The following is a 12,373-nucleotide window of genomic DNA, read 5'->3' as shown; positions in this document are numbered from 1 at the left end:
GTAACATTCTTCTTCTCCTCCTAGTCCTCCAAGATTCTCTCCTCAATCCTAGCCACCCAACTTTAAGTTCTTTCTCAAAAAACAACCCCAAAACCCAATACAATAATAAAGTCCCACAAACCTAGAGAACAAAATATGTCAATACGCATAAAACGAAAGAAAAACCTGTTACCAAATAGAAGCACACACAAAAATACTGTGGCATCCCTTATTTGTTGGTCAGCTACTCCTGACCATGATTCCTGCCCCTCAGTGGTTGGTACATCATTTTACTGGAGAAAGTTGATCTTCCCTCTCCCAGCATGTACAAATAATAGTTCATTTGTTAAACTTTACCCTAGCAGCCAGGTTTTCATTCACCCATTCTTTTCTAAAACCACAACAAAATAAAATATAATAAGATAAAACAAAAACTGTTACATCAAAGTTGAGCAAGACAAGCCAACAGAAGGAAGAGAGGCAAAGGGAAAGCACAAGAGTCAGAGACCCCCTCATTTGCACACTCAGGAACCCCATAAAAACAGTAAACTGACACCTATAGCATAGGAGGACCTGATACAGGCTCACGCTGACCCTGTGCATACAGCTTTAGTCTGTGAATTCAGAAGAGCTTTGATCATGCTGATTTAGAGGGTCTTGTGTTCTTGGTGTCCTGCATCCCCGCTGGTTCTTACATTCTTTTCTCCAATGATGTTAATCATTTTCAATACATCATTGATAAGTGGTCTATGGAGGAACTCTGAGCAGTGAGAGAATGTTCCAGAATCCAGGAAGTAACACAAAAGAATCTAAACAAAAGCCAATCATCTCATTAATACTCATGTCGGCTTAGGTCAGAGAAGTTTTTGTTTTCTCAAGTAGCCATCAGTGACTACAGAGATTCACAACTGTGCAAAATACTGAGGACAAGTGACTTGCGGGAGCTCATTTATAAACGGGACATCTACTTCATCTCCTCAAAACCACAGGAAGCATCGTGGAAAGAAGAGAAGAGCCAGAGGCAAGTGGGGTGAGGCTACAGTGTTGAGCATTGATCCGGCATGATAGGACCGGTACTCTCTTGTATTCACAGGGGCTGTGGTTGAGCCTGTCAGGGCTCTGTCATGAAAAGAGGGGTTCCAGGGGCTACATCTCTCTCTCTCAGCATTCATGTGCAATTCATGGTTGAGATGGCAGAGGGACTGGTAAGATGCTTATGCTCATGTAATCAACATAATGAAACTCATTTGGTCTCTCTCCTTGACTCTCTTACACACACACACCATGAAGGAGAAGGGAGGCTTGTTGTTTGGTAGAGGAAAGCAATGTGACAAGAGAGGGAAATGGGGATGAGTATGATTGATTGAAATACATTATGTGCAAGGAGGAAAATATTTTAATGAAACCCATTATTATGTACAATTAATATATGCTAATTAAGTGATAATTTAAAATGTAGATAATTGAAAAGTAAGCTATCTGTGGTGAGTTGATTTTTCAATAATGTCCTCATTATATCTTCATTAAATTGCTTTGTCATCCATTAAAAATTCATAGGAAAGCTATTTCTTTGCTAGAAAAATTTCTAGGCGGAGTAGAATTATTTGGAATTTTCTATGTAAATAATTATGTTATTTTAAAATAAATGCTTTAAATCAATCAAGCAAGAAATATTTATTCATTTCTAATCCCAAACTTTTATTTCTGTCTCATGATCTATTGCTGGTTAGGACCTTAAGTACAATGTTGAGCAAAACTCAAAAGAACAAACATTCTTGCCTTGTTTTGGCTCATAGAGAGAAAGGTTACTGTCTGGTAGCTGTAGGATTTTCATAAATATTCTATATTAGTGCTAATTCCTTTCCATATCTGTCTTCTCAAACATTTCTTACCCCCTTCTCCTTCTTATTTTAGAGTATTAAGGATGGGTCCAAGAGCCTAGTGCTTTGCCTCTATGAGCTATCCCCAGACCGCTAATTATTAGTTCTTAATTATAAACTGGTATTGCTTTTATTTTTTTGGTTTTGATCATTTATCTTTTGATTTCTTGTTTAAAAATCCCTCTTGCTGACAGGTTTTTGCCTCTATATCACGAGATACCACCTACTTCATCTAAGAAAACAGACAACTTGTTTTTCAAATTCAATCTGTTAACTTCTTCTTAAGCTAGGCTTTGTGTTTATGTAACATGATGTGGGCTTTGTAGAGATCACCAGAAGAGGCCTCTTTCAAACGTGTTTTAAACATGCAATGAGATCAAGATAAAGTTTTTCTCTTTCCTTTTTATAAGGAATCCTAAAAGATTTTTTTCCTTTTATTGAAAATATATATATTTTTTCTCACATGATCATACCAATCCATGAGCATGGGAGATCTTTCTGTCTTCTGATGTCTTTTCAAATATCTTTTTATTTTCTTTTTGTGTGTTTTTCAAGACAGGGTTTCTCTTTGTAGTCTTGGCTGTCCTGGAACTGATATCTTTTTTAATACCATAGTGTTTTAGCCATACAAGTCTTTCACTTGCTTGACTAGTGTTACCCCAAGATATTTTATAGTATTTGACGCTATTGTGAAAGGTGTTGCGTCGTTTGATTTCTTTCTCAGTCTGTTTGTATCTAGGAGGGCTACTGAAAGAAACCTTTTCCCCATTTTCCTTCATGTTTAGAAAATAGTGAAATTAAAAACTCTTCTTTAGGCAAAATACAGAAATAATCTTTAAAACTAGGAGTGGTGAACAAAAGCCTCGGATTGAGTCTCTAGAAAGAATGATGCCAAAAAATGGCTACTAAGCAAATGGCAGCACGGTCACTCTCCAAAGCTCACCATGTCCCAGTCAGCGTGACCTTCTTGTTTCTCATTCCCAGCCAATTCTCACAGCCCTTGCTGTTTCTTTGGTGAGTCACTTTTCCCATGACCTCGCCACAGTTTTCTTCTTTGCTGTCTTCAGATTTCTCCTAAAGGGTAACACATGTTGAAGCTAGAAGGGGATGTGTATCCTACAATAATAATTTTCTTAAAAGGCCAACGCGATCAATATGAAAAAGAATGTAGTAGAAGAAGAGCCGTGCATTGCCAAAGGCAATGAAAAATGGGACAGCTACTGTTAAAAACCACCCAGTTCTGTAGCATTTAAAATCAAAGGGACATTTGTTCTATGGCCCAGAAATTCCTCTTTAAAAATTTATCCAAGAGAAATTAAGATATATAAACACAATGAATTTATTAATAATAATATTTTTTAAAAAGCTTTGTTCATCATAGTGAGTAACTGGATATAATTCAAATGAATACCAAGAGAAAAATGGATAATTTTACTATGTTCATACATTAGAACACCAATTAATCTTCAGTGAAGAAAAAGAATAGACTAGTAATTTTCCACTTAAGATCTGTATATTTCATTGTATCTAAATTTTACATTAGTTCAAAAAATTCTGTATCTGGGTCCCATGTGGATTCCTCTTATCACAGTGTCCCAACTCACGAGGCTTTAGCCCCCATGACCATCTTGTCCTGGAAATCAGCAAACACAGCCCCTACTCTCTTGGTTTGAAACCTTCTTTCAAAGGTTTCTTTGTGGATTGCTTCTTCACCCCTTCAGGGTTCTGCTCAGTTGTCACCTGGTAAGAAACTTTGGCCAATCTCCTTAAAGTCTGTTTCCTGACTTACTGCCTATGTGATTCGTCTCTGTTGTTGTGCTAAAACAATCTAATAAAAAGCAATGTAGAGGAGGATGTGTTAATTTGGCTTACAATTCTGGATTACAGACCATGATTTTGGGGAAGTCAAGGCAGGAGCAGAAGGCATCACACTCATAGCCAAGAGCAGAGAAACAAATATGTGTATGCTATTTGCTTGCTGGCTTTCTTTTCCCACTCTTATGTGGTTCAGTGCATGGCTTCAGGAATGTTGCCACTCACAATGTGTTCTACCTTCTGCCTACTTGAATAAACAATCAAGACAACCCCCAAAGGCATGCCCACAGAGCAACATGCTCTTGAAGATTCTTCCCAATAGAAGTGATTCTAGGTAGGTCAAGTTGACAGTTAATGCTAACCAGCATACCCCACATGCTGCATCGTTAATGTTAATGCAAGAAACACAGCTCTCATATATCAAAGGATATAGGATTGTGTGTGTGTGTGTGTGTGTGTGTGTGTGTTTGTGGAGAGAGAGAGAGAGAGAGAGAGAGAGAGAGAGAGAGAGAGAGAGAGAGACCAGAGCTCCTGGGTCCCACAAAATGGGGTGGCTTACAGTTGTGAATCTAGTGGCTTATGACAGAAACCGGGTTGAGATATGGGGAGATGAGTTGGTTTAATATGACTTAATGTGTTAAACTGATTAGGATGTGTGTTTAATAGTAGCATGTCTTTTGTTGTTATCACGATATCCCCAGTACTTAAAAGAGCATTACTCTTCAGTAATACCCAAGGAATGAAGAAATGAGTGTTTCTATGGCTCTAGTTGGAGGTATAATGGTGCCAACATCTGCTTGGCTTCTGGTCGGGACTTTGTGCAGCTTCCATTCAATTCATGTGTGAAAATGGAACCCTAACTCTGGTCCTCTAGAAGAGTGGCAAGCTTTCTTGACCTCTGAGCCATCTGTCTAGCTTATGAAAACAGAAGGGTGGATCTGTAAGATGGCAGCAGGTAAAGGCACTTGCTGCCCAGCCCGATGACCTGAGTTGGATGCCTGGGATTTTCATGGTAGAGGAGAGAGCTGACTGCTTCGAGTTGTCTCTAACCTCTGCAAGTACTCTATCACACTCCTGTGCCTTGAGGCAGGGTGATCCCCTCCTGTACAAAATCAGCCTAGGTTACATAGTGACTCCAATGCTAACCCAAGCTACATTGGGAGATGCTGTCTTTAAAAAAAAACTGACCAAATTCTTTAATTTACTGTTATATTAAAATGACTGAAATGTCCAGGAAAACGAAGTTTTATATAGCTATTCCACCCCATAATCCGTTTAAGGTAGAAACACTAACACCAACAAATACTCATGTAAAAAAAAAGAATCTAGAAATATTTTAAATGAAAAAATATGCAATATTTACATGGGCAATGCTAGAGAACTTGGGTTTGACCTCCTGGAGTTGAAATTCCATAATTGCACAAAGTCAATTTCTATTAATCACTTGCCCAGCATTAGACTGTATGAATGGTCTTTTGAGTATTAGTCTTGGAAATCTGAGATTGCTGCTTCCCATTTCATAGCTAACCATGAGTGGTGGGAAATTTACTTGACTAGGACTCCATTATGAGGAAAGATTCTTCATGAAAAAAAAAATGCTAGCATGTCTTTAAGTATTTGATCCTGGCTTTATAGTGGAGTTCTTTAAAAATTTTAACTTAAACATCTGGAAGCTAGACATATAATGGATTAACATGGCATATTGTTTAAACATGCCCAAAACATGCATTTTAGTAACTTCTTGCCATACAAACATCCCATGAACTATTGGAAAGAGAAATGTTGTAGAAAGAGAAATGTACAGTGAATATGTTATTCAGGGGAGCCAAGTTCTCCGGAGCATGTGTTGAAAACATGATGTCATGTTGAAAGCACAGAACCAACCAGCTATCCCAGAAAGAGCGCATGTTAAAGCGGACGATGATAACACAGGAGTACGGACAAGGAGTGTTTCACCTCAGTGTTAGGTATTTTCTCTTAAACCAACCCTCTCCACCAATGCAAATAATTCCAATCAGACCAAATAAAATAAAAGCCAAATAAAAGATGCCCATGTTTAATGGAATGCTCCCGAGTGGCCCCGGGGAAAGCATGGAGAGGGCAAGAGAGGAAAGGGGAGACCACGCGAAACCCGGAGACTACGTGCTCATTCTCGGGGGGGGGGGGGGGGGGGGTATTAAGTAGCCTGTGGGAGTGGTCCCGACCTTCCCTGGGGAGGAGTTACTATTTGGTGGGTTTTAGAATGAGGCACCTCCCAGGGAAGGGGGCTTATTCCAGGGGCTGGGGTGAAGTTCCCAGCCAAACACCCAGGGCATCATTAAACAGCGCATTCACACACAGCAGACCAAAGATGAGAAGGCAGACTCTGTCCTACATGTTTTCGTCTGAGTCTTTATGATATTTATGACTTGAGACAGGTAAGAAATCCCAGGGGAAGAAAAGCAATATCATGTAAACACGGATAGGTGTGAAATCTCATGTGTACCGGTAAGATGGCAGTAGGCTGCGGTAAAAAGGGTAACATTGGAAGAAAGACATAATGAGATATAAGGTTGGGAAGTTCATCAGGTGGAACGTGGGCAGAGAGCTGACTGAAGGAATTCTGACTTCATTACATTTTCCACAGGGAACCACCCATGTTTTCAAAGGGTTGGAAAGACATTGTTGAGTCTGTGTTTCTCCCCAGGTGTGCTGGACAGATTGGGGTCAGGATGAGTTAAGTAAAAACCATCTTTATAGCCCACTGCAGCTCACTAGGAAAACGAGTCAACACACACACACACACACACACACACGATGTTTAGTTAATAATAAATCTGAGAGATGGATGCTGTATTGCTGAGGACATGGCCTCTCAAACAGAAGGCTCCTTCCGACGCTAGCTGTATATATATCTTTGCTAATGAAATTAAGTGTCCAGGATAACACGGAATAGAACACGCATCACGCTTTTGTTGAGTATTAAATGTGATGACCCCATACAGTACAACTCTGGACTATTGAGTGAAGAAATCCTGGGAGCTGATGTCACTATGTTTATTCTTCACTAACTGTGAGGATGAGCCCAAGTCACTAAAGACTTCAGAAACTTTAGCATCAGAGGCAGCTTGAGGCCTACCAAGGCAGGAAGATGTTCTCCCTTGCCATGGGTTTGCTGTTTTAACAGAAGAAGGTCTGGACACAGAATGCAGAATCCTCCAGAGCCTGCTCTAAGTTTATTTCTCAGAAATTGCTTCAGAGAGAAAACAGTTCCCATCTCTGCAGTAGCTCCGGCACGACTTCCTAACTCATTATGCCCCGCCCCCTCACCACACACCACTCAGGAATGTTCTCCAGGATGCTTAAGGCCCAGAGTTCATCAAAGGCATTGTTCACAGCCCCTTGTAGTTTATCTTACAGCAGCCTCTGTGACCTGCAGAGACAAGCTCCAAGGATTGCTAGTGATTTCCTATTTTTCTGGCAGATGTTATGAAACAATATTAAGAGGGGGAAAATGACATGAGCAACAAAGTGGAAATAAAGCAAGGAAAGTTCTTGGAGGAAAAACAAGATGAAGGTAATTGGTCCTCACCTCTAGCTGTTGACTCACTGGGGACCAAGGTGCCGAAGTACACAGCTGCTGAACAGTACTCATTGACAGCCCTCCTCCTCTGTGAGAGAAAGACTGGAAATCTGTTTCAAAATGAATCACAGAACTCAGCGCTCCACAGAACCATTCAGAGAACTTAATGAACCGAAAAGCCTTCCTCGGAACAGCTCAATTCTAAGGAGAGCCGTGGTACCTCAGGAAGACAGCTCTGCTCCATGCTCTTTTGTTGGAGAAGATGATTCCATGACAAACATCCAGAGCTCTGCCCCCGATGCCTCCCTCATTCCAGAAGGGCCCATCAATCTTGGGTTCACTTCCTTCTCCTCTCCTTCCCTAATTATTGAGGTAAACAAAGCTTGGGCGTGGGGGGACTGTGTTCTGGGAGGAGAGCATAGACATAAAGTTTTGAATTACATTGGTGAGTATTCTCTGCTGAACGTATTTTTCTCCAACACGAGCAATGGAAAAGAACTAATCTCACACAAACATTTCTGAAATCTAACTAGAATATATGTGCATAAGTAGGTGTGGGTGCGTGTTCACGTGTAGCGTGTTTGTGGAGCAGCCGCAAGTTGAGCATTGGTGTCTTTCTCAATTGCTTTCTGACTTCCTTTTTGAGACAGGGACTTTCATGGAACCTAGAACTCACTGATTTGACAACCTTGGCTGGCCTGCAAGCTCCCGGTTTCCCCATCTGTGTGCTTCACCGCATTGGCTTTAGACAGGTATGTGGGGTGTTCAAGCCCAGGTCTTCATGCTTGCATTTTACCACTTGGGCTGTCTCGTAAGCCCCAAACCAGAATTTCTGAAGTTTCACAAGTCTTCATTTTTGAGGTAAGAAGGGGATAGCTTGCTGTCTTGTTCTTTTTGATACTTTCCAAGTTTTGTTCTCTGCTGTAGCCCCTCCCACACCATGAACTAACTCTATTTGCCCAATAACCCACTGAACTAAAAGCATTGCGCACACACACACAAAATGTTTTTTAAAAATTGCCCAAATTTCTTTGTTTTTTTTTTTCTACAAACTATCCCTTTTCTTAATTAGTGCCATAAAACATTGCTTCTAACACTTCAGCAATGGCATTATTTGCTTTCATTAGCATCTGGTTCCCCCAAGCAAATTGTACACCACCTGAAGTCAGAAACCAAACCTTTGATATCTTTGCATCTGAAATGCCCCATGGTGTTTACTGAACCATAGCTGAGGTTGCAAAATTAATCCTCACTGTATTACTTACAACCTATGCAGAGTTAGCTGTATCATTTTACCTGTTGGAATTCACCTGGTTATGTGTTTACAAAAATGGTCTTACGAATACTGAGTTCAAAGGCTTGCTGTGAGGATTAACAACACCTGGAAAACACTTCAAATGCCATCTGAGCCATTGTTTGTGCTTGGCAAATGGTAGCTTCAAACAAATGCTGCGTTCTGTAGTAGGGAGTTATAATGATTAGCTTCTTCACATAAACCACTCACACTGTGCTTTCAAGGTGATCTTCAGTTAGAAACAGGAGCCATTCATGAGGCTGAGGAGCAAAGCCCTTCCTGACAACTCCGTCCTACAGGAAACGCAGCCCTCTTTCTGTGGCCCTGTTGACAGCCCTCCTTATCTGTGAAGAGTTTACAGTGAGCTTCCTGTCACCTGCAGATCTCTCTGAGACGCGATGCTAAGACAGCTTTTCCAAAAATCAGAAAGGCCTTCCAAGACACAGCTGCAGACAGCCATCTGGGTAATTCTACGTAGATTATTTGCTAGGGTAGCTGTTACATCCAGCCTTTTCAGACCTGTCTTAGAACGTTCTACTAGTTACTTTTCTCATCGCTGAGGCAAAATACCGAATAAGTAGGAACCTAAAGGAAGAAGGTCTGGCCTCAGCTCACAACTTAAGGTTAAGAAGGGATATAGTCCATAATGGCAGGAAGGTTTGGTAGCAGGAACTCGATGCAGTTGCTCACACTGTTTCTGTAAGCAGAGCAAAGAGATGAAGGCTGATAGTTAGATTTCTTTATTGTTGTTGTTTTCCTCTCTAGTCTAGGCCCCCAGTGTACTGGGATAGTGTTGCCCATGTTCAGGGTGGGTCTTTTCTTCTCAGCTACACTCCTCTGGAAATCCCCTTACAGGCACATCCAAAGGTGTGTCTCCTAAGTGATCTCAAGGCCAGTGAGGTTGACAATGAATATTAACCATCACAGATAATGTTCTTCTTTCTAACTAGTTATCTATGCTAATTTTGAGTTGTTTAACATGAAATAAATAACTACTAAAATTTCATAACCGGCAAATAAATCCAAGCAAATTGCATGTAATTTTCTGAAAGCATTTCAAATCACCCAAACATGACTCTATTTATGGATAGTATGATTAGATAGAAACTTATATATAGCCATATATATGTAAACCATTATATATATAATATATAATATTTATTTCTTTAGTGTGCTTTGGGATGCCCATGTGCATATGTGTGGAAGTCATAAGGCAACTTGTGGAAATCGTTGTCTCCTTTCACTATGTGGGTTCTGGGGATTGGACTCAGGTAGCCAGGCATGGCATCCAGCACTTCTGCTCACTGAGCTATCACAAGGGACCTGCTTTGTCTTTTAAGATGGGGTCTTGTGGTCTCGTTAGGTTGGTATTGAACTCTAGAGTATCCTTCCACTTCCTCCAATCTGCATGACTTTTCGATTAAGTTTTCTCTGACTTTTCTAATAAAGTGATGACCCTCTTCAATGTAATTTCGCCGTGTTTCTCACAGTGATCCTACACAGACCTGTCAACATTATTGTTCTCGGTAAGTAGGTGGGCAGGAACTGCAATGAATTCATGTTTGTGATCTTACTCTTTATACTCTATCACATTAGCTATGGTACATGATCAATGAATGTGATTTCAATTAATTAGCACATTTTATCGTATTCATACTCTATCACTAACTTCCTCTGTGACTTTGAAATAATCATATCTAAAATAAAAAGATATTAGCTACAAAGAAGTCGTCCCTTGAGTCACAGAAGGGAGTAGGTCAGCCTGGGTGATCAACTTTCCAGATTTCACTTTGTTCTAGCCTATGCTATCTCTCTCAGTGAAGAGTTGACTGAACTGGAAAAGCAGAGATAAAAGCACTTTTCTTATTAGATCTGGGTGAGGCCAATAGGCCTGTGAAACACACAGAGAGTCAGCTCTGCTGGGGTTTAATATGGTTAGACACAATGATTTGCCTTTACCATTGATTTTTTTTTAATGGACTGATTAACAAACCTCAGGATCAAAGACTCCTGTCATTTATCTTTGTTCTTTCATTTTAATAATGATTGACATGCTATCAGGAGGAGCTTTGATTTTATTCAAAATGAGATGATAGAAATCTCACCATGTTCTCTCTCTCTCTCTTTCATATATATAATATATATAAATTCTAAAAAGGGAGAGCAGAAATAGAATTATCCTGGTTAAAATCAACTATCCCTAATAGTCATTGTGTAGATAAGAAACCCGAGGATCAGAATCAGAGATAATAAGTCATTCCCTGTGCTGAAGAGTGGCCAGGCAACAAAGCATCTATTTCCATCATTACTGGGACTTCTTTTGGAATTTGGGACATTAATCACTCTTCTTACCTTTAGGATAGAGATTGAGATGAAATGAGAAAGAGAGCAAGAGAGAGTGAGATCAAGAGTCAGAGAGAGAGAGAGAGAACTATATTAATAACTGTTTGGTAAAACAGAACATACAAAGTTTCTCAGTAAAACCGGCTTTGAGAAGATGGGTAGGGCCAGCTTATGACCATTTTGACATCTTCCATAAGATGAACTTAGGCACTGTCAATAGAAAGAGGTGGGTCCAAAGCCAAGGGACAAACTAGAGAAAGGTCCACTTCAGTAGTGGGGGCAACAGATGCTCCCGTCTGTGTGTTGCATCATGGTGGGAAGAGCAGAGAACACCATCCTGTCTTGTAAAGCATGGGGCATAAAATCCGAGGAGAGAAATTTACTCACATTTCCATTCAATTTAATAGACAAAAATTAAATGAAGTTACTCCCCAACAGAGCAGGAAGTGCTCAGATTTCAGAGCCTTGATTGAGAACAAATATGGGAGGGGGAGAGTCAGAAAGTGTGCACACAGGGAGTAATGTAAAATATCTCTTCTATCCAGTAAAGAGCAAGTTCTTCTAGGAGCTTTAATTTAGTGCTCATTGCTTCCCCCATGTACAACAGCCCCTAACTAGCAGGCAAGTTTCCAGTTTAATTTGTTTTTCACAGCATGGCAGTTGCTCCTCTTTGATGATTAAAATATGACTCTTCCAAATTTTGACTATTTCCTGGAAAACAATTGAAGCTCATGCCTCAGTTTCTTCTTTATAAAACAAGAAAGATGCACCCTGGCATGGAAGGGATTGTGACTCTCAGATGTGTTGATTCCATAAACTGCTAACAAGCACTGACTGTATTTTTCTTCTTCGTGTTTTTATTTTCCTCTGTATCTTAGCTATTCCTGGTTAGTGTATGGAATTCCTCTTATTAGGTACCACTCTGGAGCAGACCCTAGAATCATATTGGGCTTGAAGCAGTACTCCCTCCAGAAGTCTTTAATCAATGACACCTAATGAATGTTGGATGATCTAGGACAAGAGACCCCTTAAAGAGTGCTGTTGGCTTCCCCATTTGTGAGATAATGCTCTTGTACCCTGTAAAGATTTGTCACTCGTATTGGTTTAATAAAATGCTGATTGGCCAGTAGTTAGGCAGGAAGTATAGCCAGGTGACCAGACTAGGAGAATTCTGGAAAGAGGAGAGGCTCAGTCTGCAGTCACCACTCAGACACAGAGAAAGCAAGATGAGAATGACTCACTGAGTAAGATACCAAACCACATGGCTAAACATAGATAAGAATTATGGGTTAATTTAAGTTGTAAGAGCTAGTTAATAATAAGCCTGAGCTAATAGGCTAGCCACTTTATAATTAATATAAGCCTCTGTGTGTTTTGTTGGGACTGACTGGTTGCAGGACTGGGCAGGACAGACGTCTCGATCAACACCCAGTTGAGTCTTATGGTTGTCTGCAATTAAAGCTTGGGCCACTTTGATTTCCTGATGACATGGTAGTAAGA

This window comes from Microtus pennsylvanicus, chromosome 10 (genome assembly GCF_037038515.1).
Source record: "Microtus pennsylvanicus isolate mMicPen1 chromosome 10, mMicPen1.hap1, whole genome shotgun sequence".
NCBI classification, from domain to species: Eukaryota; Metazoa; Chordata; class Mammalia; order Rodentia; family Cricetidae; genus Microtus; species Microtus pennsylvanicus.
The sequence above is the reverse complement of the archived record's forward strand: the minus strand, read 5'-3'. Positions refer to the sequence as shown.